Source organism: Chlamydotis macqueenii, chromosome 7, assembly GCF_036417535.1.
Source record: "Chlamydotis macqueenii isolate bChlMac1 chromosome 7, bChlMac1.mat, whole genome shotgun sequence".
Taxonomy (NCBI): domain Eukaryota; kingdom Metazoa; phylum Chordata; class Aves; order Otidiformes; family Otididae; genus Chlamydotis; species Chlamydotis macqueenii.
The window spans coordinates 10,772,841-10,799,610 of NC_141562.1; the positions used below are offsets into that span (position 1 = coordinate 10,772,841).

The 26,770-nt window shown below is 42.2% G+C and overlaps 1 protein-coding gene across 1 annotated transcript in view; it reads right to left on the minus strand.

Moving 5' to 3' along the window:
- The window catches only part of RHOBTB1 (Rho related BTB domain containing 1), a 54,661-nt gene extending 32,112 nt beyond the window's left edge, over window positions 1–22,549 (minus strand). The window contains exons 1-2 of the mRNA XM_086752072.1: window positions 22,486–22,549; window positions 17,868–17,966 (exon numbers count right to left, since the gene is read on the minus strand). The gene's annotated coding sequence lies outside the window, so the exon portion shown is untranslated. The remainder of the gene's footprint in view (window positions 1–17,867; window positions 17,967–22,485) is intronic.
- Window positions 22,550–26,770: the final 4,221 nt, after the last annotated feature.

Genomic DNA, 26,770 nt, shown 5'->3' on the forward strand with positions numbered 1-26,770 from the left:
ACCCTTTTTCAGCTGTTCTGGGATAGTTTCAGCTCAGGTCTAGCATCAACAAAGAAATAAATGCCACAAAATGCCGCTAAAATTTGATACAGCTGTAGAAGATAAGTACTGAGGTTGTAATCAAAACAGAGTCTACTTGGCCTGTCTGAACTAGCTTCTTTCATGACAGCTTTTGGCCAAGAAGCATCAGATTTAATCCTGGATGCTACCGCTTACTTTCTATTACCTGTTGGAAGAAATAATTTCTCGGAAGCCTCCATTCAGCTGCCATAATCTCTGCTCTATCCTTCAAGTTTAAAAGAGAGTAAAAAATTAACCATGGCCACACACAGAAACGAAAGAAGCAGCCTCTAAGGAAGATGTAAAGTTGAAGACAGAACAGACATCTCTATGTTTACCTAGAAAACTTCTCAGTCAAATCATCACCACAACCTTTGTAGAAACTGTAGAGACAAGGAAAAATAATTTATGGCTTGTAGTATCAGAAGCCTGTCAGTCTGCTCTTCCTCAGCATGTTTGACTTCAGATTTGGTTGTTTCTAAAAGCTAGTTATTAGGACACTTCCTCAAGCCTGACCTACCTCTGTGATGACACAATACCTTTTGGTCAGTAAGAATGAGCACTCCTTAAATGACTAAAAATCAGAGATACTAGCAAAATACAAATGCTTCTCACATTACTGTATAAAGCAGACTGCCCTGAAGCTTAATAGCTGAGCATCAAAACATCCATCCTTAGGTACAATAACTGATTCTCTTGAGCCTCCTGAAAACGTGCAGTCCACAAGGACCTGTCTGTGCTACACACACTCACAGTCTATCAGATCAAACAGAGATCCAAATGCAAAGCTCAGCGTTAGACTTGAACTATGTCAATTTTCTGGCAAGTTCTGGAAGACATGAAGGGTAGAAATCAACAAGCTGACTACACTGAGCAGCTTACATATTATTTCGACCTGTGACATACCTTGAGATATCCTTTGTGATGAGATCATCCCTCTAGAAATTAATCCATACAGCAGGTGAAGGACATTTAACCATTTCAGAACCTCGTGTGTGAGAATCTGGAATGTTTTCTATATGGTGGGAGAGCCTGCAACACTGCCACCCCTCCCTTCACCAATTCTTCAGAGTCTATCTCAGAAACAGCCCACAACACAGGACAGTCCCTTGTGCCTCCTTTTGGTTCTTCCATCTTGCTGTGCAGAGAGATGTGCGGAAGGGTGACCACACGGGACCCACCCCCGGAAAGAGAGAAATAATCCATAGCTGGTACATGACCGATTTAAGGCTCGCACTTTGGCTTTGCAGATGCATTTTGTTAGGATTCTCGATACGTTTGGCTACAACTGCCTGCTCTTCCCATTTACCAGAGATGACCAGAGCAGACACAGGGGACTAGGCAATGGCCAAGATCTGGCATTGCTGTGGGTCATAATCTGGCATATCATCACAAACTGAAATTAACCGTGGTTGACATTAATAAAAGTGGCTGAGAACCAAGTAACTGAAGAACCGACAATACCCATTGATGGTGATAACCATCACTGAACAGCTAGTACTTTATAAAGCAACCACCCATAAAGTGCCATTGTGCACCAAGTCCTTAGATTAGTCCTCCTTTCACAACAAAAGATTACACTGCAGGAGCAGACTAGGGGTGCACCTATCCTAGCATTTTAGTTCAGATCAAGAATAGATTTTTGAAGCAAATATCCCAGTTGTCACTACTTACCATGCTTTGGTTCACATCAGGTGCAGCCATAGAGTGCACAAACTGAATTTCTTTCAGATTAATCTAAAGTGAAAGATGTGCCACTCCACCCACTGAATGAGTGAGCATTCAGTTCACAGGATCGGATTAAAGGTAACCTGAAGTAACACCCTTTGCCCTCAAAACGTGTGCAGTGTGGACACTGGGTCCTCAGCACCAAATTTTTCATCCCCATGTCCCCTGCTACTGCATCACTAATATAGATACAGCACCAGATGCTCTGGCTCCCAGTTTGTTATTTAGATCAACATAACTGGGGCCAAGCTGCAGCTGAATCCTTAGTGACTGCGATGCTCAAGAGTATCTGGGATAACATATAAAACTTGAGATTAAAGGGAGAAGGATCACTGGAAAAGCCTGATCCCACACTATGGGGTTTCATGGTAATAAACTTCATGAAATTGCTGATTTTACTCATATTTAATTAAGAGTATCAGACGCCTGTACAGCATTAAACTACTGATACTGTAGCATAAGTTGTTACTGATTTTACCCGTTCATAAAGACAAGTGTTGATATTGTATGCTCTGTTTGGTAAGGACATTATTCCGAGCAGTGTCCCCAAAAGTACAGAAGGAAAAAACCAACAATAATCACCAAACAAGGCATTCTCCCAGCTTCTGTGCAATTCTGTGGGGAAAATACTTACCAAGTTCTACTAGAGCTACAAACAAAGAAAAGTATTCCAAAGACACTGGTGACCTTCTAGCACAGACATCTGTTGAATTCACTTTCTGTGCTTGCTTTCTTTCCAAAAGACAGAATCAGGCTCTTGTTTCTTGAACTTCATGTGACATTTCTCACGCATTCTCATCTTTGTTCATCAATGATGTTAGAAATATATCTGATTTTATTCACTCCCACATGTGATTGCTACAAGGAAATTACACAAGGAGAGTGAGACCTCATAATGACAGCAGCTAAAAACCCCCAAAAGACCTAAACACTGACTAGAATAGTAAATACTTCAAGATAGCGGACTTCAGATGCTACTTTCAGATCTTGGGTGAAGTTCTGCATTTATGTCTCAAATGCAAATCCTGCGGCATTAACTGAATTGTGCGGGAAGTGAGTGGATGTGGAGTTCACTTGTAATGTCTATGGCCACACAGAGACTTATTTGTGGAGAAAAAATATTTTAAAAGAAGAGAGAAATTGCCATCTTTTGTCTTCCATGTCAGACAGAAAGGAGAGGAAAAGGTAAAAGCAGAATGGTGTTGGATGGGAACCAAAGGGAATCCATACTTTTATTTCAAGAACCTACCTCTAGTAACAAAGGGCCCAACTATCACCACACGTATTGCAGGCTGCACCAATTCTAGCTCACAGCCGTGCCACGATTCTTTCCTTCAGCACAAGGCTTTAAGCTCTTTTATGGAAACCCAATCAGTGACCCAAGGGTACAATCATGCCGGACTGACTAGTCTTGCTATGAGCTGCTCTGCAAGTCTGCTGCATGCAGCAAGGACTGCTCAGACTTTCATTCCCCCATCCCTGGTCCAAGTAAATGCTTCGTTCTACAACATTTGCATACTCTTCTGCCAGCACATATGGGAGCAAGAGAAGGAGCATGCCAAACACTTGTTGCTCCTTTGGTTCCCCTATTTCAAGGCTTCTCTGTCCTTTCATCTCCTCCAGCACAAAACAACATCTGGATGCAGGACTTAAGCATTTTTGCAACAAATAAAATGTGTTAGCAAAGAATCAAACATCAGGATTTACTGGTCAAGTGATCAGCTCTTCCTCTCAGCCTAATGCTCTACAGTATTTGTGAAGCTTGGAGTTTTAAAAGGGCAGGAGTTTTAGAAAGCTCCTCAGAGCTAAAACTGATGTTTATTTCTTCCTGGATAAAAATACTTCTACGTATCTGAGCCTGCCCCAGATCTTATGCTCCTTAAGTACTATGATACTTAAAGAACCCTAGTACAAAAACTGAACTCACCAAGTTTGGGGTTGTTGGTTTTTTTTCCTGTTAATAGTGTATAGATATATTGTATACTTGAGACATAGAATCAGGCATACAAATTCAACGTGCATATAAAAGAAAAGCATAACCTAATGGTAAGAGACCTCAGAAAAATATTGAAAAGATATTAAGCTGTTCTATTTCCATGTACTCCCAATCCTGAAACACAGCCTGTTCAGAGATACGTGCAATTCAATTGCAACTTACAGTGAGCAGTCATATGGCAACTCTTTAATGTAGTCCTAACAATGGTGTTTTTCTCTGCACATGCCTTATTTTTGCCTAGAAAGACCAGCAGCCTACTAACTCCCATCAAGCACACTGAACAAACTAATTTCCACCTCAGCTTCTATTACAGCTCAAGCTGAACATTTGGCTTTGAGTCAGCTGCGTGTCCTGAAAATAGTACACAAACTGAGGATGAACAAAGTCATTGAGAATATTCTGGCATCACTTCCTTGCTCTCGCTGTGACCATATGCAGAGCTTCAAGGGCTTTCTTTTATCATTATCATTTTTTAAACAAGTATATTGCTGCCTTCAGAAGCCTGAGTAGTGCCTTAACCAGTAGAAGGCAACTCGGAGCTCTCGACTCATCCGCCTCAGTCTGTCCAGTGACTGATTTCTCTTTGCTCTAGATATAGGATGCCACAATACCCACTAAAGGTTGACTTAATAAATTAAAGTCTACTACTGTTTTCTCTACAACCCCTTTCTATGGCCACGCAGACACCTGATAAACCGTGTGCTGCAAGACCCCCCAGCAGCCTCCTGCTGTTGTCACAGCAACCCACAACAGACTCCACAGACACAGCAGGGGGAAAGAACGGGGGGGGGGAAAGAGGCAGTCAGGGAAATCCTTCAGGTTTTCAGCAAATGACTCTCAGAAGTACGAGGCGACAGAAGGTTTCAGTTTCCCGTACACATCGTACTCCGCTCTGTTCGCCTTGCACCTTGTGGCCTCGCCGCAGCAGGAAGCCAGACAGATCTGCCCCATCAAGGGCTCGGCCCTCTCCGGCCTCGAGGGAGGGGAGGACCTCCCCCTCCCTTTCCCGACGAGGCGAGAACGCACCTGCGGGGAGACGGGACCCGCCGGCTGCCAGCCCGACCCGGCCCCGCATAACGCAGCCGCGGAGGCGTCCGGGAGACGCGGGACCTACCCGGGAGGGCAGGATGCCCGACAGCCGGGCAGCAGGCAGCGGGGCTGGCCCGCGGCCCCGGCGGGAGGGGAGGGCACGGGGGTGGCAGCCGCCGCCGCGCCCCCTGCCCGCGGCTCCTTAGGGCGCGGGGGCGGCGCCCGCAGCCAGCCCGGCCGGGCGAGGCAGCGTGCTGTCCGTCCGCCCGCCCCGCCCCGCCCCGCCCCGCGGCGCTGGCTCGGACGGCGGCAGGGCAGGCGGGAGCCGTGCGCCTTGTGACGTCGGCAGCCCCGCGCTCTATTTTTAGCGCGGCGATTGGATTTCATTCATGAAACCGGGGCCGCGAGTAAAGGGGCGGCGGCTGGCGGCGCGCCCGCCCGGCCGGCCTGCGCCCCCCTTCCCCACGCCGGCACTAGTGCACCGCGGGCAGGAAAACCGGGACAGAAAACCGGTCAAAAATACATGAATGCCACCCCCCCCCCCCGTATATCTACGCACTTCATATCTACCGTGTATGCACACACAATGCCAAGGTCCTGAAGGCCCCCCTGGACGATCCCCTAAATTTGGTGCACGATTTCTTAGTGCAGGTGCTGCTGTTAGGTTTTGAAATGACTTCTCTCCAGTTTTACTAATCTTGGAACCCTTCATGTAACACAGACACGCACAACTAAACCACAACCCCCCCTTCTCTTAAGCTGACAATCTAGACTTGGAGGTTCCTAACCAGTGGAAGTAGCTGAAGGCCCTGTCTGTAACTGGGAGAAGCACTCACAATTCACACCAGGCTCCCTGCTAAAACTGCTCTCCAGCTTTTCTATTTACCACTTGACATAAACAAAAACGTAACTAACCAGTAAGGGGCATGGGCACTACTGCTGCAGCTAAGGAAATGTTTTGACATCGTTGTGACTGTTGGGTAGAAAATACTCTCTTATAGCAACCTGGACTCACCCATTGCACAGTCTTGTAGAAATAATATAGTTATTTTTTTTGCAAAACATGTTATAAAGTTGTTTTAAAAACACCACCTCCAATAACCGTTAACAGAATCAATTACAGGTTAATAGCATCCAACGGCATTTGATTATAGTCAATTACATACATTTTTCAAATACCCAGAAGCCGAATTCCCATTAACCGGTTCAGACGGCAATGATTTTCAACTGAGTACATCTATGTCAGGAAAAATTACAGTTTGCAACTTCATACCACAGGAGACTATTAGATGCAGAAGAACAACATGCATCATTGCAAATATTAAGTATTACTTTCCTAGCTTTGCACAGAGTTTGGATGGACAAGACAAATGCATCAGAAACTAAAACAACTCTCACTCAGACATCTGCTTGCAATCAAAGAAATATCAAATTGATAACGCAGGCAAAAAAAAAAGACAAAGTCAACATTTAAAATGTATAGTATAATTACCTTCCTTTTCTTAAGTTTCAAGCACTACATGAACTATTTTTTCTCCACAAACGAGGGCTAAAAAATTTCATTCTATGCAAGAACAACAATCCCTGTGTATTCGTTTGTTTCTAGGACATGCAACTTTTAGGAAAACAGTAAGGCTCAGGTTCATCCCACGTAATTCAGGGGGCTGAGCAAAGGAGGGTGCTAAAAAAAATGGTAGAGTGCTTAAAAGGATATTCACTTTACTGGGCTCTTTCAGTATGGCAAACCTTATTTCCTTACTGGTACCTTTGTTTTACAGTCTAAATCATCACTTTCTGAAGACAAATCACAGAGCTAGAACCCCACGTCTTTATTAAACACACCTAGACGGACACTGCTGCAAACAGAGCAAACGTTATTGTCAGCACAGGTAAGTCAGCCTCACGTGGGAGAAAATGGATACAAAGGAACCAGACTTGCTCTGATTCTGGCTCAAGTAGTATTGGACTGCAATAATAAAAAATACCCTTTAGATCTGCTTGCAAGCTTGCTACTGAGCTTTTCTACAAGCATATAAGCAAGAGGGCAGGAAGAAGGGAGAAAGTGTTATTTTTAGTGCACAACAGTAAATTTAGCAGAATACAGCAATGACAAAGGTTAGCCAGGTGGTTAAAACAGGAAAAAGAGAAACAGGGCTTTGCTTTTGACGAGGATAGAGAAAAGGTCTCAAGCTTCTCTCTTTTTTTTTGGTTTCATCAAAGGGTACCCTGAATCCGAAGGCTTCTGCAGCTGTGGAAACAGCTACATGCTACTGCGTAGTTTCCATTCTAATGATCTTCTACAGCAACTTTTACCATTCAGTGTTTTCCCACCACAAACATATAATGTCTTATATGATTCAGATCACAGCTTTTCCAGCAAAATATAAAATAAAACCTCAGGACAGCAGGAAGCTGTCTGTTCTCTGACACATAATCCTATTGAACTGTATTTAAATTTTTCCTATCTTTTAAACAAACAGTAGAGTTTTGACCATAAATTTGAGTGCAACACCTTGAGCAGTGGCTGGAATGCATTGCTAGTAGGGTGCAGAGCAACTGACAGTTTCTAGGCTTTGATACAAGAGAGGACAGTAATAAACCACAAGTATTCCCACTGACTTTGCATAAGCATTAAAAATATATGAGTGGTAAAGCTTTATGCAATTATATGTTTAAGTATGACAAATAGCCAACTTGGATTTTCTTTTTTCTTTGTGTTCAGGGGAGAACAGCAGCTCAGGAAATAAGTTCCATCTTTGCAAGCAATCCTAAAGGACATGGCATTGGACCATGGCTAGCATTTAACTACACAGCCTACTTTTGCCAAGTCCATACCACTTTCCAAAACATGATTATGGGCTGCCAAGTGTGCGCCATCGTCGCATCTCCATTATGTGCTTTAACACTATCACACAACTTACAGAATAACTGGATAAAAAAAAGAATAAAATAATAATTAAAAAATGCATTCACATCCATGGAGAATTCTACTTACTTAGAATTATTTTAGTTTTCCTAAATCACAAAACACATTTGGAAGTGCAAATGTAAAGGTATATTCCCATATGCTCCAACATCTTACTTGTTAACTCTGGGGCTAAATTAACCTTTTGTTTTTGAGAATATATTTCTCAGATGATTAAAAAACATCAGGAGAGAACATCAGTTGTGCATAAACAGTAACTGAATTTACAAATAACCTTTCTACTCCTGGATCTGGAGAGTTAGTTTAACTTCAGAGTCAGCTCCAACATACAGTGTTAGCAGAACTCCTTAAGGAGCTTTCTACCAGCTCAGAAATGCTGAAGCTCAGTGCCCTCAGGCCCTTCCATCCTCTGCGCTCCTGACACACCAGAGAAAGGCTCAGGAGTAGATAGGTTGAAAAAACGACAGTCAAGGATAACAGGAGGTGCAGAATGAGGGGACTACAAGCATTTACTTCAGCTTCGTTGTCAAAACTCCTCTGGAAGAGGAGGAAATGGACTAGCCCATGCTTCTTCTTACCCCCCGCCATAATCTAAGCTTGCTGTATCTGCAGAAGAATTATAGTCTAAACATGGTAAGTCTGGGGTTTAGTTTTTATATTCCTGTTTACCAGCCTTCTGGGAAAGTCTATATCCCAGACCATCCAGACTCAAGGCCATGTGGAAGCAAGGGGTTCTTCCCTGTATTAGAGGTCTAACTAGGGTTTATCACAGATGCCTGCTTAAACAAACAAACAAATCTAGCGATGTGGCCCCTTACTTCCTCTGAGGACCCACTCAAGCTTTTAATTCAGGACAACTGAGATTATTTCCCCTCCGTTTTAGGTAGTAACACCCAAGCATGAACACAGTTTCCTGACAAGTTACATACACTGACAACAGTCAGCACGGACAGTTACAGGACTGGGCTTCAGTGTGCACTGAGAGAGGGCAGATCTGATGTTGCAGAGGCAGCCTGGGACAGCCCCAAACCAAAACTCAATAGTACAGGACAACTTAGAGTCCCTCTCTCTCCCTTATACCTGAATGCAGGGGCCCTTCACATTAGAAGACTTTAAGAGCATGTTAAAAGACTATTATGGAAATAAGTTTAAATGCACAAGGAATTAAGTAAAACAAACTATCCCATATGGGCTCTCTGTTGCATATGGCAATCTCACAGGGACAGAAAGTGCTCTCTACAGCCCACTTTCAACAATAGAAAAGAACACGAATGAATGATGTACAACCAAAATAAGGAGACGTGGTACTTCAGTTATGGACTTCACCATCTACCCATTGTATGTGATACACGTAGTCTCAGCCAACTGGCAGCACATGAATTAAAGTATCAGAATTACCCAGCTCCTGTCATGGAAGTCTACTTTTTCCCCACAATTAGGCTCAGAGGCTTTAATTATGTGGGTAGATCAAAATCATCTCTAGCTACTTCTGTAATGGATTATTAAATATTCCATTAGATTTTATCCATAAAAAATTCACAAAGAGAATAAATGCCTTGAAAAAACTAAGTAAATGCATATTCTATATACATTGAAATAAAATTCAAGTCATTTCCTGTCAATACAATTTTTGGGTTTGCATTCAGAACTTAATGTTCCCATGCTAAATGCTTATGCATTCACAGTTAGCTTTCTTTTCAAAACTATTTTGTGTTGTACACAGTCCTTTTTTCTCTTTGGTATAATAAGGACAGAGTTTAGCATTTGACGTAAGGTGCTTCTATTTAGTGATGTCAACATCTGTTCTCAGCCAACTGTGCGAATTGATTAGGCCAGTTGCATCCCTTTTCATACTATCCCACACAGTTGTCTCAGTTCTCAGAGATGGAGACATGTAACATATACAATATCTTCACTGTGTGCATTAGACACTAACATACTCCACTGTGCATTTATTTGTTGGGTTTTTTTTCAGTTATTCACTGAATGCTAAATATAGCAAAAGCATCATCACTTAGGGAGCTTGCAATGCTCCAGATTTTATTAGAGCATTCTATGAATGACATATAGCACTAGTTGCTTGCCTTATGAATTGTATTTCCACACTCTTTTTCACTAGCAGAGGGATATAAAATGCTTAACATATGCATATATTTTAAACAGCTGGGTAAACAAAAAAGGGACTATCTAGAGAAGGAAAATGCCAATAATTATAATTTGGAATAAAAATTGGATACCTACTACTTTTTCAGTAGGTTATATTTCAACAATGCTTTAGTTCTCAGTCTAATCACGTGCAGGATGTTGGCTTTTGCCTTCTGCCGCTTCCGTATTTAACCTGTTAATTATAAGACCCTGCTCTTCCCACCTCACCCACAATAGAATCGCAATTTAGGTGGGAAGGGTCCTCCAGAGGTTACCTAGTCCAACCTCCTCCTCAATGCACAGGTAACTTCAAAGCCTGATCAGGTCAAGGACGGTAAGCCTACAGTCTCCAACCTGTCCGTTCCATTGCTTAGCCACTTACTATATGTTTTTCCTTTACACCTAGTGAAAATTTACGTTGCTGCTACTTGTGACTGCTGCCTCTTGTCCTTTTGTTGTGCAACTCTGAGAAGAGTTTAGTTTCCCTTATAACCCCTTGTTAGGTACCTGAGACAGTAATTAGGTGCCCTCTTAGCCTTCTCTTCTCTAGGTCAGATAAAGAGCTCCCTCAGTGTATATCTTGTATTTCAGTCCCCTAACCATATTAGTGGCCCCTCATTGCACTCTCTTCAGTTGGTCAATTTCTCTTCAGTACTGTGAAGCCTGAAACTGGACACAGTACTTCAGATGCAGCCTCACAAATGCTGAGTAGAGGGGAATAATCACTGCCATTGACCTCCTTGCTATGCTCGTCCTAACGCAGCCCAGCCTGTGGTTAGCCTTTGCTGCTGGAAGGGCACTCTGTTGACTCAGGTATGTCTCAGCCTGTTCACTCGCGCTGTCAGAGTCTCATGAAACCTTACAAAATTCTATTACTGCCTTTGCTACTGTACTTCTCTTTCTACACACTGCATAGTCTGGACTTAAAGGGGAATGGATTCATTTGTACAGTCCCAGTTTGAAAAGTTAGGTGTACCAGGATTCAATTAAGCAAATAAAATTTTGGCTTAATACGAAGAACAGCAAGAGAAACAGCTGAGCAGTTATATAAGAGTCTCCCAAGAGAAGAAGTGGCAGAGTTATGGCTCACTGCATTCACACTCCAGAAATGACAAGGCTGTATTAAGAATTTGTTGTACAGCACAGTTTTATATTAGATATGGGTTCTGTCATTTTTTAACGGTAACAAGTTTGCAACAGCTTGTATTTGCTATATTCCCTGCTTCTAGATCCTCAGAACTACAACACGGATAAGAAATATTTAATCAGCTGATAAAAATAGTTCCAAATAGAAACTAAATGAGAAGAACCGACTAGTAGGAGGATTTCTTCTTGAATGTGTGTCATTTTGCTGTTTGGCAAGGGAATGAAACTGGAAGTGATTGCACCAAAGTGTCATAAGACTTTTTCCCAACTGTCCAATATACAGCTATTTCCAGTATTTAAGGGGTTTTCGAAGGTATAGGAAATTTATCTTCAAAAATTAATGGTTTCCCTCTATGACAATATATTGGAGTGTGCTATTTTATAACGCTCACTAACCAAAACTAATTGTAATGCTATGCTTAATGCAGCAGTGAAAGTTTGACTAACAGGAGAAGAATCATTCTAATTTATTGACAGTGCTGTCCCTAGCTACTGCCTCTGTTCGCAGGCTGGGACATACCAGAAATACATTTTCAGCCCAGAATAACTCTTTAGTGCTAATTCACAGGATAACATTAACACATATATGAAATGCTAATCCCAGGAAGAAATCCTCACCCTGAAGAACCAATTTCATGTCTGTACTATGTTATCCATTTATCTCACCTGTAATGCTGGCAACTACATCTGTGTCAGATGTTAATGGAAGGGAAAGAACTTCTTTGTGGAATGAAATGAGAGTCATAGCAAACAGCCAGCTGGGGAAGATTTTCTGTCTGTCTGACCTTCTGGCTAGCTGTCAGTCTCCATCCCTCCTCTATGTAGATCAGTCAAAATGCACTTCTGTCCGAGTGCTGAGTTTCAAAGAGACAGTGATATCCTGGAACCCCTTTCCACTACAAGAGGAGGTTTTCAATGGCAAACAGAGTGTTTGCTTCTCACTCTTAATCCAAGCTATTGAGCTTTAAAAGCCATATATAAATGGATCAGCTCTCATTCTTTAAAGCATTATAAATGCTCTCCCTGCCTTCTGAGGCTTGTAAAAATCATCTAATGTATTAAAAGCCTAGTGGCTTTATATGCAGAAAGATACAAAATGTAGGCCAGATTTTAGAAGCTGAAATATTGGTCAGAGGGCATAAATTCTACAGGAGCAATACACAGAGATCTCTGCAACAACATGCCATTATTACTACTCTGAGTTGCTTATACTGATGCTATAAGGAGATCACGAGGACAAGTCCTGAACAGAGATCTCTAATTACAGGAACTGGAAGGTGTACGGTAGGGGTGGTGAGGGGAAAAGAAGCAAAGTGGATTTTCTCTCATTTTTCACAGTTGCCAAAGACTAGTATTATTGCTCTCTGAATCACTGCTTATATACAAGAACTGCAGCCAACAGTCATATTCTGATCTTTACAGGGTGCCAAACCAACAGAGCAGGATTAAATAGTAGAATCAAGGGCAGCTTAATCTCATCATCATTAATCTCTGAGAAACAGCCTTATTAACTACAACTTACTCTTCTGCACCTCTGTCCCAGAGTTAGCTAGATGAGAAAGTAAAACACCCCAGTTATGTTTTAACAGCTTCATATAAATCCTACTGAAACTGATTGGGAAAGGCGTCCATTGAGGCCTCTGGGCTTTGGTTCAGATGATGATCCAGAAAGAAAAAGTCCATAGAATTAGATGCAACATGCCTGTCTTAGAAAGATGAAGATATATAACTTAAAGTAGCCAAAACAAAACAGCACTGAATTAAACACCTAATATTTTTTTCCACTAGGTTGTTAAAAGAAATGTACCAGTTTGGATTATAATCCTCCCCCTCCCTCCCCACCACCAAGATTACAGTACAATTCTTCATTTATTTTGAATAGTGTGATTCTGCACAGTAGCAACACTGTGGCTTTAATCCTTCAAGATCCAAATTCAAAATCTGAAACTCCTGCAACATTCTGCACATTCTCTACTTTTAAAGCACACATTTTTGAAAAAGAAAGCGTCAGCAGGAAGGTAAGACCTTTTGCCTCTTACAATCATTTACACCAGTCTAATGATGTGATTTAGTTACACTAGCACAGATTACCTTGCAAAGATTGCACTTTTGCAACACAAACTTAAATTCAGCGGACTAGACTGGATTATATCAACACAAGGTTTCTACTGTCCAAACACTGCTCATCTATTTCAGCGGTTTACTTCAATATGTCTAAGCAAATCTAGCTACCACTTTTTTTCTCTTCCCAATGAATCAAGGCCTTAGATCATATGCAAAAAAAGAATATTACTGGGGTTGGTTCTAACCGACTTCTTTCTCCCCCTGAAACACTTTCTATAAATTTTAGCAAAACTGTATAACTGAAGGATAACGGTAATTGCAGAAATTGCAGAGGAATGCACACAAGTGATTCCAATTCTAAGAAAGAGGGAATGAAGGCAGCTTGCGTGCCTCACCGCGGGGCTGTTTGATGAGCCTTTCTCAAATTATATTTACTAAGAATAGTTACCAAAAAAAAAGCATTTTTTTAATGCTACCATTCAAAAGCCATCAACCATGAAAGCACATCTTTCTTGCACATATTTGCAGTTTTTACTGGTGTGGAACATGACCTCCAGGAGCTGTCAAAGTATTATTGTTACAGGCTTGAAATATAGATTAGGCAACAGACACAGACCTTAAAGGATCCAAGCTACTATGTATACTGTATGATTTGCAAAATATGGAGAAAAAGACATCACTTTCCAATTACACATACACAAACAGACAACTGCAGCATTTAAGTATGTCAGGAGCATAATTTACCTTTGTGAAATTAAAAACAAACTGGAACCACCAGCAATGGTTTTGAACTTCATCAGGCATTTAGGGAGCTGTAACAAAATCAAAAGTATTCCAGTGCCTTGAAATTTCTCATGCACTCATTGCTTGGAAGGGATATTGCCAAAGCATCATTAATTCTACCAACACTTTTTTTCTTTTTCAATAAAGTATCAAGGCATGTAGCTTTTTATTTTTAAAGAACTCTTTACAGTCTTTTTTGAGTCAAACCAAGAGTCCTTTTCCTGGGTAAGGGTAGAAGAGAAGAACTACAGAGGCACTAATCTTATTTGCTCCCATACATATCCCATCTAGCAAAAGTGCTAGAGCGAGGTGCGTTTTGCAGCATTATAGAAGACTCAAGTGAACTGAATGCCGCCCTCAACTAACCTCCAAAATATATTTGCAGGGAAAAGTATGAACTATTTACAGAAGCAACTGTCTACAAAAGTTTGTCAAATTGCATCTGTTATAGAAGATAAACATTTCTTTACCATTCAAAATTAAAATAGGTAAACAGCACTTAGTTTTTACATTAGGCTTCTAGCTGAAATTCAGAACTACAGCTAAAATACTATTGCACCATTATTGTAGGAGAAATATTGAGAGTTCCTTAATTATAGTGTTGCCAGTGGGAGCCACTGTTGCAAACACACAAAGAAAGGAGGATTAAAGGAACCAAATTCACCCCTGAAGAAATTCCAATGGAGGCAGTTGCCTCAGGAAAAGCCTGACCCATAGGTATTTTTCTTAGAAGATCGGGAAGTATTTTTTAAAATACTTTCAAAAGTTCCTCTTTATTTAGTAACCAATAATCTACATATATGCCTAAGCACATATGACAGTCAAAAACACATATCTGAAATAGAAGAGACAAATTTAAGGGTTTCAAGTGTTACACAATAGCCATAAATCAATAACTGAAACATGTGGCTAGTGGTAAGGGCCACAACATATACATGTCTCAGGTGTAAATGGTACCCGTTGCTCAGGACAATTATTGGAACATCTGCCCACTTAGGAGCCCAGGTAGAAGCACATTTCACCACTGACAAAGTGGTGAAAACAAGCAATTATCTACAGCTCAGGTACTGTTGCCATGCTAAGTATGTTTTTATTGCTGCAAATCCTCATCTTGAGAGTGCTAGGCCCTTGCTTCCAAAAGTGTGAGGCAGAAGTAATTCCAGTTGGCAAGATGATGCTCTGGGGTGACAGCACTGCTTTTGTATCACAGCTTGGCTTTATTGTGTTGGGTACCTTGTTGCTCAAGCTCCCTGAATCAATGGGCATTTCAGAACTGCATAATTTCTTTCTTTGTTTCCCAGCTAACAAAAATAAAAGAATTGTTTCCTGATTCTGCATAGGTGGTGTGAGAATTATTCATTCTCCTTTACCAAAAGTACAGGAAATCCCATGATGAAATTAGAAACATCCTTAGTACAGGATCTCAGTAGTCTGTAATAGACACCGCTAGAGAACATAAATTTAATTACAAGGGTTAAAAACAAACAGCAACACTGCCCCTTCCCCCCACACCGCCAACGACAGATACACAACAGTCCCTCAATTTTCCTATCTCTAGTCAAACGCAATTATAAGCTTGTGAAAAACTAGCTCAAGCAGTTCTAAAATTTCAAATTTGCTCTGCTACATTTAATTCTACTGAATGTTACTGTTTCAGAGGCCCCTCCCCTCTTCGGTTTCACCTATCTGAACTGTCAGCTAAACTAAATTGCCAGACTCTGCGCTGTAGTGGCTAGCACATATGTGTCCATTTTATTCCAGTGACTGTGGACAAAGTAATCTCTGAGATAGCAGTAGCTTCTTTAACCAGAGAGCTAAATTTACTTCTACGTGTCTCATAATGCCTCAAGTGACACAGAAGCCCATAAGCAAATAAGCTGTGACTGGGCTATTAAGAAGCAAATAACACCTCTACAAAGACACGCCTTCCACAGATGTAGCGTTTTCTGACTCAAGCACATTACAATATGCAAGTTCACTTTTGTCCAGACCTGAAGATATGTTCTCTTCAAGAACTAATTCCAAATCACAGAAACAACAGATACTGGTGTGGAGACAGTGAGTTCACAGAACATATTTTCTGATAACATTATTCTGCAATTTAATCACATCAGCTGTGTTACCTAGAAATTCATTTAGAGACAGAAAATCAGACCAGAAAGTGAAACTTCACACGGGGAGCAGAGGTGAAGAGAGACATTGGGGTTCTTAGGTGTGCCATTTGCCTTAATAAATACTTTGTGATGCTGAGATCACTCTTAGTGCATATTAAATAATTCATAGCATCATAACTTGCATACATGTAATACTATATACTGGCTTTCAGGAACTGCATTACCTATAAAATGAATTCTATTTTTGTTCACAAAGTATATGTTTGTCTTTGACAATGTGCTGGAGGGGGGTCATTAAATTACTAATGTATCTATTAAAGCTATTAAATTACCAATTTTGAGGGATCAATTCAAAGCACATTAAGACAAGCATAAATCCAAAGTAAACTAAGCATCTCTTCACTGCAGTGACCCTCCTTATCAAGCTCTGAATGCTGAAATCTCTTTCTCCTGACAGCATTAACCCCTTCTTTGTATGATCTGGCCAAAACACTGAGGTAGTTATTCCTAGGGCTCACAAAATGTTCTGCTTGCTAGTAAATAATCATGGGGGGAAACACTTGGTTTGTGTTTACTTTGAGAGCCCCAGGGAGAGATTGCTCCCTAAGCTTCCTGACAAGATGTGTATTTTTATTTGAATTGTCACTATGCTTTCCCATGAACAAATATTTATACTTCAGAGGAAACATTTCAGTAATATGAATCAGGCAGGATAAGCGATGCATTCACTTCCCTTCCCTTATATTATGAGAAAGCAATTTTCCTTAAATGAGAAAGTAAATAAATAGGTTCTCTAGAGATGCCTGGGAAGGGGGTCATTCTTGCAGGGAGCCTGTCTTGAAAATATTGGCAGTTTGTCACTGTGTTAGATGACCTGTAAAGGTTTAATTTCTAATTGCAAGAAATGAATACATCAGACACTTAGTTTCCTTTGCTCAGAGAAACAGACCATTCTTGTACAAAGCTGTCTGAATTAAAATATTTTCCCTTCTAACAAACTTTTGTAGCACGTTATGTTCCAATCTGCTTTATTATAATGTACATTTAATACATACGACAAGACAGACATCTACCTTTTGTTAATGCTTCTGAACATATAACAGACTGGGAAGACCAAGACGTGAAAACAACATAATTTCATCGACTACTCAAAAATTTGAGCAGGGGGCTGGACTATACGACCTCCTGAGGTTCCTTACAACTTGAATTTTCCTACGATCCTAAATTAAGGAGATGTATTTCGTTTTACTAACTTACATGCTTACTGTATGAACCAGTGAAGATCTGAGTGTGGGACTTGGCAAAAGCATTATTAATATGCATCTGTAATTCAGGATGGCAACAGCCCCACCTTTTCCGTATGCTGCACAGAGCAGGAACAGAGAAAGCTGCCTGTTTGCACAAAAAAGTATCTGCACATTTGTGGTACAAACTCTTTCTTCATCCCAGGATCTCACTCATTTCCTGCATCTGCAGTTAGTCTGGGTAAGTATTCACTCTGAAAAGTAGACTTAGCAACTTCCGTTTCTTTGATGCTTTGAAGAAAAGCTTGATGTTGGGTCAAAAGCTACTGTGTGCTGAAGCTGCCCATTACACTCACTCTGCAACGACACAGATCCTTTATACGTTTGTTTTTATCTACTGGAATATCAGAACAAAGCTGGCTAATCCTGTAAGTGAAAGGATTAATTCTAGGACTTTTCAGTTAAGACTTTCAGTAAATACCTGACCAAAAGCTGCTGTACAGAACGCCAGTGGTGACAGCAACACTAAGCGAAATGAGTCAGGTGGGATTTTTTTGTTTGTTGTTGGGTCTTTTTGGTTTTTTTGGGGGTTTGTTTTTTTTTTTTTTTAATTTCTCCCTCAGAATACTTACCTCATAGGAGAAAATAATGTTCATATCCATTTTTAACAGCTTGATCAAAAGCAGAATTCCATTAAAGATATTTCGTGTCTTTCTCTTACAGTGGCTCTCCTGAAGGGGAAAGGAGGGGGAAAAAAAAAAAAAAGAGAATAAACTTTACTATTTTGAACCCAATATTACAACACATACAATACCAAAGACATCTCTTATGATCCATTTTATACTGTAAAACAGGTCTACTCAGTCAACAAAACAGTACCAACCGTTCACTTCAATGCACTGAAGAAAGCATGGCTAGATAGATGAGCTTTTGAGCATAACTGGAGATTGACGCAGCTCTGTCAGATAAAGATTGTTCTTGAATAATTTTCCTCTGGATTTAGATTAAAAAAAAAATAAAATTACCATACATGTTAGAATCAAACACTGCTGTGTCATAGTTAACCAGCTCTTCATAGGTTAGCTAACAGACTCTGAGGAGGGGGGTTTTGCCCATCTTTAAGAAGATCACAAGACTCTAAAATATGAGCTGATAGCCTGATGACACGGTAAACTGGGACTTCTGTGTTGCTTCCACCTTTGATCTCAAACAAAATTAATTATAGACGTGCTTCATTTGGTTTGGTAAATGTCTGCAATACTGTGGTTTAGTTTCCATCCAGGAGCAAGGCCGAGGTTTTCCAAGAACCTAAGGTGGGAGCAACATTGATTTCACCTTGGATGCTGCGCCAAAAGCAACGCTCAATGAGACAAGTAGCTTTCAGAGGTTTTGTGCTAGCTTGAAAAGCAGAAGTGAAATGCAGATTCTTCAGCTGAAGAGACTAACAGCCTGTTTAACTTTCCTAGGCATTTCTTCCTCCTTATCAGCAACATTTCAGAGTTGAATTTAGGACTGAAGTTAGTTTCTCACAGAAATTCCAACCTTCTGTAGATACTCTGCACAAGACAATAGTGAGGACTAACATAGAAAATCAAATAACGTCTCATTCCACCTTTGTGGAACAGGCAAGCCACTGGAATTGACACTAGGCCAGAGGCATGATCTTTATATCCCTTTACAAGTCCTTCCTTTCCCTAGAAGCATCTTTGTTACTTATCCATAAGCATTTTACTGGCAAAGACCATATCAGTCTTCCTTAACTGTCATATTTCATGCAGCTACAACTGTTGAGAATCTTCTCATCATCTTTTCTATTGTCTTCACTCTGACTTTTTCCAAGGCATGTCCTTAGAGCCTCCACATGTAGCTCCCTTTGTGAGCCCTACAAATAACAGCCTTATCCCACAATGAAACAAACCCCCAAATAATGAATCAAATGTGGCATTAACACACACCGGGCTCTCAAAGTGTTTAAATACCTGCTTATGTGATACTGTACCATTCATAACTGTACATTTCTTTCCTCAATACTCAAGGCAGATTAGAAGTTATTTGCAGCTTCTTTCAGAATATCCCATTCCAAAAAAAAAAAAAGAAATGGATCTGGTTTATCTGATAGTAAACTCAGAGCTTTCTCTGTTTTTATTTCACTGAGCTCATACATTTCAACTAGCCTTCGTCTGCTTTGCCCTCATTAAAATCCACAAACATGGCCTCCACAGATACATCGAGATCCTTCTTGCTCTCAAAACAGACATACAAAGCCCTTCCACCAGCTCATTCATAATTTTTTCAGAAATCATTAATTATTTACATTATTGTCCTATTAAGGGCCACATGAGTCTCTCCTTATTGCTGAGAGATTTTTTAAATTGTTATGCTGTACAGTCAGACCAGTTGTTTGAAGAGTGTAAACAGACAGAAATGTAGTTAAACCTGATTTTCATCATTACTAAAGAAAAAAGCTAAAAGTTCCACTTCACAGAAAAAAAAAAATTCTGGCCTTCATCTCCCTGCCCCTCAATCTTACTCCGCTTTCTGGTTTTGAAGATAGTTGGGACCACAAAAGAAAGGTTCCAATCTTAATTAGCATTGTGCTGCTTGACTACGATTTCAAATTATAAACATCTTCCCTACCATGGTAGTGGAGGCAGATCTTCTATTTCTGTGACGATGATCTGCTCTCAGAAGAATAGACCAGCTAAATATTACTTGGAACTTCCTTATCCAAGCCTTGAGAAGCTCACAGCTGAAGAGAGCTGGCTTTATGTGACTCTTACCCTGTGTGCCTGCACCAGAGAGCATCAGTTCTGGCCACAGTAGTGCAATTCCTTCTCCTTCCCATCCGCTCCGCATGCAGACAGGCGTTACATGAACTAATGCTCACCCACAACAGCAAGCACACTATGGTGCTGTCTGTGTGACATGCAGCAAGGTCACTGTAAGCTGAGGGAAACTAAAGCCAGCTGGAACAAAGAGTAATTCAGAAGGGATATACTTATACGGTCTTATTCTCCAAGGTGGGGAATTCCCTTTAAACAGGTGGGAAGGGGAGGAGCAGGTGGTTGTCGCCACAGGATGGTAGGTGATACAATCACCGTGCAAACCAGGCCCAGAAAGAATGCAGATGAGACCATGTAGAACGCTTGGCTCCCTGGATGGCTTGATGGGGCCAGTGTGTAATCAGTCATGTATGATCTAGCCTACAAGCCTCTTCTACCACAGACAAATCACTCATCTACCACAATGAAATTCTCTGCCACACCAGAGATAACTCAAGGAAAACTCATCCCAATTTTCCCCCAAATCCACTCCAGCTTCACCTTTGGCTTGTTCAGTAGCCTAACTCGATCCAATCATTTTTCTCTCCTAGGTTTTTTTAGTTTAAAGATTATCACCAAACTAACAATATTGCAGAAATTTATTCTCTCAATCTACTTAAGAGCTTCCTTTACTAGCTTATCTCTATGTATTGGTTTCATGTTTCTGTAACATCACATATTTCCAGTATATCTGCCCAAAATCTCTTCAACAAACTGAGAGGGATTATGTGGAAGAAAAGGAACTGCTTATAAGCATGATGGTTCTACTTTGTTTAATATGGTCTTACTTCAAACTTCTGCCTTTAAAAGTTCAAATATTGGAAGAAGTTCAAGTAAAAGAAAGAGCAGAACCTTCGTTGACTGTTGTAATCTTTACTATGACACACCTCACATTACATGGTTGAATAGAGCGTAGAAATTTTACTTCCCATTGATACCTAAACCAACGTTTCCTCTCAACATATTTTCAAACCTTTAATGTTCCAGAATCCATAGTAAATGCAAGTGTTTTGCCCTCCTACTTCAGTTTAGACAAGTGCGCTTTTTCTAGGGTCTCCCTTTAAGATAAAGGAATTTTTTTCCTGCATTGATTAAATAGACTAAAATAACTGATGACACGTGATGTAAATGCTTTTATTTAACTAAGTACAAATGATGGCATTTGATAAGAAGTTGACAATTAGGTTCTAAAAGAAGATGGGATACTATGATTGCCACTGACCCTACCTTAGGAGTACCCACAACAGCTCAGTTAAACAGCTGCTGAACAAAAGTGTATGTGCTAAAGCTCTAACTTCCTATGCTCCCCAAGCAGGGAAAAGTTTTGCCCTTTCCTCATTCCTCTTTTCTGAGAGCTGCAAAAGAGCTGGGCTGGGTACGGCCCACTGCTTCTCCCCCAGTGGTCAACAACTGTAAGGAATAGAAGGGGCTCTCTAACTTCATCCTCCTGCTAGCCTTTTGGAGACATGTCCTTCTTCATAACCAGCTCCTTTCGTATGCAGTTCTCTACATGCATTTGCACTCTGTACAAATTTCATTCATGTGATGCAGAGATCCATTAATAATTTAAGATTAAAAAGGAACCTAAGGGCAGGAATACTCCATTTTTGCCCGTGCAATAGATGTTACTTTGCTAGTACGTCAACTCGAGTTATCTTTGTGCATGCTACGTTAATTCAGTAAATTGCTTTTCAAATAAAGTGCATTCAGAAAGTGCCTGCAGAATCTACAGGAGAAGAAAGTTTAATTTTTATGGTGAACGTGCCAGATCAATATCCAGAAAGAGAAACATGAACAGATTTCAGTTTTGTCCATCGAATTTTCAAAAAGAGGGGGTAGCCAGAAGAAATAGTATAAGGAAGCCCTCTGGACGAACGAGTAAAAGTACCAGATGCAGCGATAAATATCCCAGCGCACTACTTACACCGTGTTCAACCAGAAAAATAACAAATACGCCTAACGGTATTTAATGGCTCGGCAGCGTTGCCGCGGGACCGCCTGCACACCCAAGGGAGCTGTCAGCGGTTTTAGCCTTACCGGGGAAGGGAATGAGACACCGGCCTGGCCAGGCAGGTGCCGAGTCTCCCGCAGGGCCGGGGCGCGGCGGCCCGGGGCCGCTGTCAGGATTTGCCCCGGAGAGGGGCGGCGGCCGGCGCCCCCCGGCCGGCTGGGCAGCGCCTCCTCCGCCCGCCGCTCCTTCCCGCGCCCCCTGCTCGGCCGCTTCCCGCTTCCCTCGCCTCCAGCGGAGCTTCCCACACCGTTCGCCACCGGTCCCGCGGAGTCACCCGCGCCCGGCCCGCCGAGCGCTCCGGAGAGACTCGGGCAATGCCTGACAGCGGCGCCTGCCTGCCTGCCTGCCTCCCTCCCTCCCTCCTTCCTTCCCTGCCTGCCCGCCCCGCGGCAGCGCGATCGGGGCCGCGCGTCTCACCTGAGCGCAGAGCGGGACCCGCCGGGGACAGCGTGGGAGTGCCGCCCGCAGCGCTCTGCCCCGCGCGGCCCGCCTCCTCGGCCGTGCGGTGCGGTCCGGTGCGGTGCGGTGCGGTGTGGTGTGGTGCTGTACGGCCCGCCCTGCCCTGCCCTGCCCGGCCCGGCCGGCGGGGAGCGGAGCGGCCCACGCACCCCAGCCAGTCAACCAGCGCCCACCCCCCCACACCCCCCCCGCCCAGCTTCCCTCCCCACCCCGGGGCGGGCTGCCGCGGGCCGTCACGTGAGCGCGCGCGAGCACGCGGTGGCGTTAGGGCCGTTGCAAGCCGCGCGCGGCAGCGGCGGGAAGCCGGGGAGGGAGGAAGGGAGAGGGCGGGGCGGCTCGGCTCGCGCTTTGGGGTGCCGCGCGCCGAGGTGCGAGGGCCCCGGCGCGGTGCGGCCCCGGGCGCCATTTGCAGAAAGCGAGGGGCTGCCGAGGCGGGAAAGCCGCACTGGCGGGGCCGGGCTCTGGCTCCTTTGTCCCCCTCTTTGGTGTGAGTAGCGAGGGCACCCCGCGCTCAGCATAAGCACACGCATGACGAAATGATGAGTCTGATTGCGGGGTCAGGGTCTGCATGTCTTGATGGAGGTGTGTATGCTTCTGGGTTTGACGTTTCTGTCTGCTGTTCACCTCAGTTTCCCCAAAAAGAATTTCCATGCTGAATCATAGCTAGAAAGCAACGTTCAGCCTCTTTTCCTACCAGAATGCTTCCCATTTACACTACCTTCAGGGTGTCTAACCTCTGTATCAATAATGTGCTAACAGAACTCTTTAAAGAGAACAATAGTGGGCATTCATCAGTATTTCAGTGCCATATGGCGTTTAAAAGGGTTGTAGAGCATATTGCGGAAACGCTTAGGTAATGCTTGGGGAATGGCCTTGTAGCCTGGTATTAAAGGAATTCTCTGCATACTCGGAGTCTTGGGCCCGATTTCCCACCCCAGGTCTTTCTGTTTGTGGGTTCAGGAGGAGTATGGAGACCAGGTACTCAGCAGTTGCCAGTGCTTCCTGTCATCAGCAGTGACATTTAATGTTGGTTATGGAGAGTTTCTGACAGCATAGCTCTTCTAGGCTAAAGAAGCAGTGATGCAGGGCCTAAAGACAGCAGGAGTGGCAGTATTGCAGGTACAGGCAGGCTGGGCTTGCTGTCAGAATGCTCTCCTCTTTGAATGGCAGAGACCCAGCATCCTGTCTAGAACTAACAGATCTAGCCCCTAGGTAGGAGTTTGTTGAATTTGCTTTCTTCTTTTGATGATTTTTATTTCATGCACTTTCCCAATTAGTCTTGAAGGCCTGAAACTTAGCTGCTGTATGCTATATCCATACTGTTGTATACATGCATACTGTATCAATACGTGCTGTATCAACATGCTGAACTGTGCAGCAGGGTGAATTAACCCATGTGGAACTCCATGCTACCTTGGAGAGACTGCCTTCAGCACATAAATCATTGCTTTAGAGTATGGTCAAACACTGGCATACCCTGAGCTTTATCTTTGTAAAAGAAATGTGGGAGGATAATCACAGGATTCCAGGAGCTGGGCCTTTGAAATAAATGACACTTGGTATTGCGAGCCCCTTGTTAAGGGAACAAAAATAAAATATGTTAACAACTTGGCTAAATTTTAAGATTTTGAATAGGCTCTGACAGAGAATAGAGAATGACCTTTGTTGCATGTGTGGTACTGAGGGCAAAGAAAGATTGCTGGACCATAGTTATTCCCTAGGAATGGAAGGATTATTTTTTTAGGGAAGAGTTTATTCAGAGTTCTTGTAACTCATATTTAGAGCCTTGATGACGAAGCCTCCACAGTGCTTCCACAGCATTTGTGTGCAGAAGTGTATACTTGTGCAATTTCAGTAAGTACAAACAGTCTGAATTCCTGTAACTTGTGCTGGAAACACACTATCATTTGCAAGGCGATTGGAGCAGACAGCTGAGCTCACAAGGTTATCATCTGTGTCTGTTCAGAAGACGGCCTCAAATCTTGTCTTGGCTAACATTTTTAGCTGTGCTAAGTAAAACCATGTGAGATAAAAGTCAACCCATGCAACAGGTTTTGTAGTTCACTTTGCATCAGCTGCATTTTGTGAACACTGAATGACTTGCTTCTATTTAATGTATTTCCTTTAGCACTTCAAAATGAATTTAGGTTTTGTGAAAGGTTCTTGACTGACAGTTTTGCAAATTGAACTCCCATGTTTAACCCCAGACTGAGTCCAGCAGAAGGAAGCTTCTCCGTGCTAGCAGGGAGGAAGCTTCGCTAGGCTGAGGATAGTTCGTTCAGTTACTTTCTCAGGCCAGCAAAAGCAGGATTTCCTGTTTCTTCACTGCCCTGCAGTTACCGAGTATAGGATATTTTTGTTACATTAAAACTACGCCTTGGATACTAACTGCATGTTTAATTCAGAAAAAAGTATTTAGTAAGTCATCTGCTTTTTAAAGTATGATTATTCTGTTTAAGCCTTAAATTAGTTAGGCAGGAGTGTGGAAGGCTAATGGTCTTTACGGCACATTTAATCTGTTTTCACCAACATTGATTTATTGTCTTTATTGATTTTTGCAAACAAATTCATTAATGGTTTTAAGATGCAGCTTCTTTTTGTGCAAAATTGCAGGTTTTGAAGCTAAAAGCAGAGATGGAGAGAGTGATAACTGTCCTTCAAAGTGCAGATGGAATAAATGAGGAGAAGCTGTGTGAGTTCTAGGCTTCCAGGAATGGATGCCAAAGCATTTTTTAAAATTTAGTGTTAAGAATAATTGTTGGCTGACAGTTGTGTAACTTTTATGATGGTATGTCTTGAACCCAGTCATAAGACAGAATGATACCACTCATGATGTCAAGACAGTGATTACATTGCTCCTCATTCACAGAAGGCACTGTGATTACAAAAATATTTATGGTTGTGAGTCTTTTCATTGCTGCACCATTGTAGGTGAGCTGCAGTTACGCTATTGTGACTATAGTAGCTCCAGATGACTCATGTCTTCCATTATACATCTGAGTTCTTAAAGGAGAATAGATTTGGGAGAATGTTTTGTTCTGCAGAAAAGTGATACAAAGTCTGTTCTGTGATGGCTGGTGCATTTGTCCTCCTCAGCACCCGCTAAGCGTGTAGGATGGAGCTAGACTGCCTGAACTTTCTGAAAGTCCTAACACCTGTTTTCAAACAGGCATTCGGTCTCACTGACAGCAGAGCGTAGGCCTTTGTGCTGTGGTGGAATAGGGGGTGTTCGTGCACTCAGTTCTGCTACCTGAGCTGTGGTGACAAGGGAGATCATGTGAGAGGTGGCGATGAGCAGGTCAGGGAAGCAGTGTCCCTGGCCTTTCCAGCTAGGCCTGGAAGCTACTGGCTCATTATGCTACAATTTATTTGGAAGTTTTTAATATTTTACCATCTATTGTCACAAATAAATGCTTTTAATATTTTGCTCTCTGTTGTCTTAGGGTTATGGCTGTGGTTACTGTAGCCCTTTACTGCCATGTCAAACAGGAGCAGGCTTTAGATAGTGGCATTGCATTGTTGAATATTCTGACTCTGCCCGCAGCCTCCAGCAGGCTGTGGCTGGCTCTGGCTCACATTCCTATTCCCTGTCATTTGGTGTTAGGGCAGGTGGAACCCCTGTTCCCCACATCTCTCCGTGGCAAAGATTGTACTGGCCTTATGGCTGCTTCCTTGTCCCAAAAGACATGGGAATCACAGTGATTTAGCTTCCGAGGGCTTTCAGAGCCTTTCTTAGAAGGCCTTATTATGGCTTTAAGCTCTAATGCAACAAATCATTCCAGAGTAGTGAGAGGTTTTAGTTCTTTCCTGTGAGGTTTTGGCAAGCCTGCACCTAAAACATTATACATAGTTCAGTGGGAGTTGTGAGCACATCAACAGCTGAATAAAACGTCAGAAGGCACGCTATAACCTTTTGCTGAAGGTTTATGTCATTTTTATTGGCTGTTATAAACATAATATTCTAAACACTGAAGTAATCACCACTGTGAATCACTGTGTTCATACTAGTCAAATCTACGTAAGACTGGCAGAGGTTTGTCTGGTTAAAGATACTGTCTTGGAAACTACATGGGAGAGAAAGGATTTCACTGGCAAATTGTTGTAACAGTGAAATATTTTAGCCTAAGCAGAAATACTAGTTAGGTTGTGGAAATGCCCAATCTATAATGTCCAAAAGTCATGCGGAGCGAATCCATTCCTAATTATGGCAAAGCTACCCGAATCTCCCATTGCTTTGTGGCTC